Here is a 5000-nt window from a genome sequence, read left to right as displayed (position 1 = left end):
TCTCACTTTTTCTCACCAGACGCCAGGTAGGCCTCCAGGCCTGTCAGTCGTCCTGCTTCAGGAACAGTCTCCATTCTTGGCGATCATCATAGAGCCTCATCTCATCAACTTCCCGCAAACTAGAGCCTCTCCTCTCTACTCCTCTCTCTATGTTTTGTAGCCATCTCATTTTTGGTCTTCCTACCGGTCTCCTTCCTTCCGGTGTCCATTCCAAAAACCTTATAGGATATCGCTCCTCCTCCATTCTTTTGGTGTGTCCAAACCATCTAAGCTGTCCTCTCTCCACAAAATCTAGTATCCCCTCCACTCCCAGTTCTCTTCTAATGTCTTCATTTCGTAGCCTATCTAGTCTTGTTACACCTTTTATGAGTCTTAGGGCTTTCATTTCAGCTGCTTGAAGTTGGCTTCTAGTTCTTGATGTTAATGTCCATGATTCATGGCCATAAGTCAATATTGGTCTTAAAATAGAGAGGTATATTATGGTTTTCACTTTGCGAGGTATATTTCTGTCTTTCATTAGTGGGTAGAGCAGATACAGATTGTTACTGAATTTCTGTATTCGGGTAGTTGTTTCCAGTTTTGAATCGTTTTGGTCACTAAACTCTACTCCTAAGTATTTGAAATTTCTACACTGTTTCAATGTCTGACCTTCTAATTCTACATCTACGTTACTTGGTGTTCGTGATAAGTGCATGATCTCTGTCTTATTCTTGTTGATCCGCATTCCATTAGCTGTTAAGATCGCGTTCCAGTTGTTGACGTTTTCTTGGAGAGATTCTGCGCTGAGGGCTATCATTGCATGGTCATCTGCATACATAAGGTGATGGTCATATCTGCAGCTTCATCCTCACCTAGTTCCCTCATATTTATCTAAGAACAATATAAAAAGAAGTGGCGAAAGGACGCTGCCCTGTCTTACTCCTGATTTTATTTCAAACCAGTCTTCATTCTCTTGATTTGTTTTTACTCTGGATCTGATGTTTTGATAGGTGTTATAAATTGCTCTTATAAGTTTCTCAGGGATTCCATAGTAAGGGTCTTTTAGGGCATCCCATATTTTCATTCTTGTTACTCTATCAAAAGCCTTTTCTAGATCTATAAAAGCAATATATCTATCCCTGTCCCATTCCCAGCTCTTCTCAAATATCATCTTGAGGGAGAAAATCATATCAGTTGTCCCTCTTCCTGGTCGAAAACCGTTTTGCCATTCACCCAGCTTTGGTTCAACATATCCTCTCAATCTAGTTTCAAGTATTCTTTCATATACTTTAAAAGCATGTGACATTAGGGATATTCCTCTATAATTGCTGCAATTTGTCTTGTCACCTTTCTTATAGATTGGGCATATTAGATCTCTTCTCCAGTCTTCAGGTGGCATTTGCTCATTCCAGAGTATGTCGATTAGCTCTAGTAGCCAGATGACTCCATCCTCCCCCATGTTTTTAAGGAGCTCTGCAGGTATTGTATCCACTCCAGGGGCCTTACCATTTCTCATCCTCTTGAGAGCATTTTTTAACTCCAGTGTTGTTATGTCAGGTTCTGCATCCCCAACCACATCAAATTCTACATGCTCTTCAAGGTCATTGTTTCCGTTGTTTAGTAGTGTTTCAAAGTGATGTTTCCATCCTAATTCAATTTCTCAGGGTTCGGTTAAAATTGTCCCATCCATAGGGTCTTTGATTACATAAGAGGGTGGTTGGCTTCCCTTTCTATAGTTTTTGGCAGTGCTATATATGAGTTTTCTGGTACCTTGGAGATCATTTCCCAGATCTTCTCCTATTCTTTCCCATGTTTCTCTTTTTGTTTGAGCTTTTATTCTTTCCGTTTCTCTCGACGCTTCTTTACAGTTATTGTGATCTTCCAAATTCAAAGTTTTCATCCATTTTCTGAAGAGTTTCATTTTGTTTGCAACAGCGGCCTTTAGTGTGGGGGTCCACCAAGCAGTTTGTTTTTTCCTCCTACCTCGAACTCTTTTCTTTTGCACTGTATTATTAGCAGCACCCACTACAGCCATTCTAAAGTGTCTCCATTTTTCATTTGGGTCATTGCTCTCCTGTTGCATTTGTTTAGCTCTACTTATTTCGTTTTGATATCTAACTAAGCACTCCTCTTCTCTCATATTCTCTAAAATAAATCTTTCTCTCACTTGGCGTTTAATTGGTTTGGGTTTTGTCATCTTTAATTTAATTAAGAGAAGCCTGTGATCTGAATCGAATGACACAGAGGGGATGCTTTTTACATCTCTGACCATATTTTTGTTATTTGTTATTGCCATATCAATCATTGATTTTTCAGTATATGCTCCTAAAGCCGAGTTCCATCGGTACCACGTTCATAATGGACATCTGGTTTAGTATGCAAAAATCAATTATGTTTTCTCCTTCTCTATTTCTGTCTCCAATGCTAAATGGTCCTAATATGCTCTCTATGCCTGTCCTGTCTTGCCCAATATGTCCATTCATATCTCCAATTATTAATGTATTCTCTACATATGGGACAGAATCTTTTACTTCTTGTAGATGTCTGTAGAATTCTTCCTTTTCTTCTTGAGGGCGGCCCTGCTGTGGTGCATACACCTGAATTATGCTGGCTTGAAATGTTCCTAACTTTAAGGAAATGCTAATAATCCTATCACATTTGAATTCTAGATGACTAATTTTTCCAGCTAGCTCTTCACTCACAATAAAACCTACTCCGTGTCGTGCGGTTCTTCCACCTTTGTAAAATAATTGGTAATTGTTATGCAATAATTTTGTTCCTTCTCCTGGTAAACGGGTTTCACACAGCCCCAAAATGTCTATTTTTCTTTCCTCCATCATCATGATTACCTCCTCCTCCTTACCTCTCAAAGTACTTAGATTAATTGTTCCTAATCTCAAAGATTTATTTCCCTGTCCATGTCCAATAACATTCCGAGTCAGGATGTGCCCGGGCATCCTTTGATCAATGGGTCTGTCCTGAAGTAAGTTGTGCGGTTCATGAGCAATTTATAGCAGCTCACCGGCTTGCTAGGCCTGTCGTGAGCCCTCAGAGCTGTTAATTTGTACCATCCATAAGCCTATTGCTTCCTAAAAGGTCACAGAGGTATATGTGTTAATAATCACAACTATATAATACGTACACCAGATGAACGTAAGAATACATAACTAGTTCATGTCAATTTGCTTAAACCTTATTTTCAATTCCCCCCCCCCCTTGTTTTAAGTTGTTCACAAAACACCTTTGTAAGTATAGAAATGTCTATAGACAGAACAGAATCCAGCTTTGCTGAAACTTAAAATAAAAAGGATTGTATCATATAATGGTCTCGTGAGTCTAATACACAAATCCTAAGATCTCTTCCATAGTACCTGCAACATCCGATACAGGAGCAAAGAAACGACATAACCAAACTTTTAACAGAGTATGTGGAAATATGCAGTGATGTCCCTCTACAAAGTATTTCAGAACCTCATGATGTAGAAATAATAGCTGGAACCATTCCCATATGGCAACGCTTCTTCAGAGTAAGTGAAAGAAAAAGCTAACGAAGGAAGAGGTTGAGTACTTATTGAAGAATGGACTATCAGTGGCAAGTAAATAACCATGGGCTTCTTGTTCGTTAGTAGCAAAACCTCCCAGAGAATCATTAACAACTTGATTAAAGATCTTAACGGAGTTTATGCATATCTAGACGATACAGTCGTCGTAGTAGACACTTGGCAAGAACACCTGAAAAGATTTGAGGCACTCTTCAAACGTTTGAAGGAATATAAGTTCACTATTAATCTTGCTAAAAACAACCTTTGCACATGGTAAAGTTGTATGTTTGGGATACATAATTGGAAGTGGGGAAATTTTACCTAAATCTTTAAATATAGATGCCATTGTAAATCATCCCAAACCTACCTCCAAGAACGAAGTCATAAGATTCTTGGGAATGAGTTCATATTACAGAAGATTTTGTAAAAATGTCAGTAGCACAGCCTATCCTCTTACCAATTTAACTAACAGCAAGAACGAATTTAATTGGGGTGAATTGTGTGACAACTCTTTCCAACAAATTAAGAGTATGTTGTGTTCTAATCCCATTCTTACTGCTCCAAATTTTTCCAGATCCTTCTGCCTACAGACCGATACATGTGACGATAGTATAGGTGCTGTTCTCTTACAGGAGAATCCTCAGACAAAAATTCTCCATACAATCTCTTATTCCAGTTATAAACTAAAGCAACACCAGCGGTCAAACTCCACTGTTAAGAAAGAGCTACTGGCTCTTATCTTGGCTCTTAAACATTTTGTTAGTTTTACATATACACACATCAACCCCTCATTATTTATTTAGACCACAACCTTATTGCTTTTCTCAACAAGGCACGTGTAACCAATCAGAGGCTTCTAAACTGGTCTCTCCAGCTTCAGGTTTATAACCTCAAAATATACAACATTATGGGATCTCAAAATAAAATTGCTGATGACCTGTCCAGAGCTCATAAACCAGAGGATCTTACATCTGATGTCTAGACTTAGTTCATCACTACATGACGAACTCTTCGACATGGAAGTTTCAGGACCCTACGACCTTCCTCTGTATATATTGTATTTATTAATATTTTGTAATTAAAACCTCGTATTTCAATATGTAAGAAACTAAGAATTTGCTTGTTTTTATTTTAAATATTTACTGGCAGAAGGAAGTAAACAAACTACATATTTCTGTTAGTTAGATAGTCAACGTCCTGAAAAATCTCTTGCTTTTTCTGGTGGTTGTTAAAACGAAAGTTATCACCTTATCCTTCCTTCCACACCCCCTCCCAGTAACAGAGCTTACTTAGGTGTTTTCTTTTATGTTTCTAGTGTGTTCCGCTGGACTGCCTTTTGACAACACCTGAAGTTGTCTCGTGCCTGCCTTTGTAACATCTTGAATGTAACTTACAAGTATTACGATTGTTTCCTTGCTTTAATTTGATTCTGTGTAGGAAGAAAATTATTGTGTTAATTCTATTATTTAATTTTTGTGT

This window comes from Macrobrachium nipponense, chromosome 4, assembly GCF_015104395.2.
Source record: "Macrobrachium nipponense isolate FS-2020 chromosome 4, ASM1510439v2, whole genome shotgun sequence".
Classification (NCBI taxonomy): Eukaryota; Metazoa; Arthropoda; class Malacostraca; order Decapoda; family Palaemonidae; genus Macrobrachium; species Macrobrachium nipponense.
The sequence above is the reverse complement of the archived record's forward strand: the minus strand, read 5'-3'. Positions refer to the sequence as shown.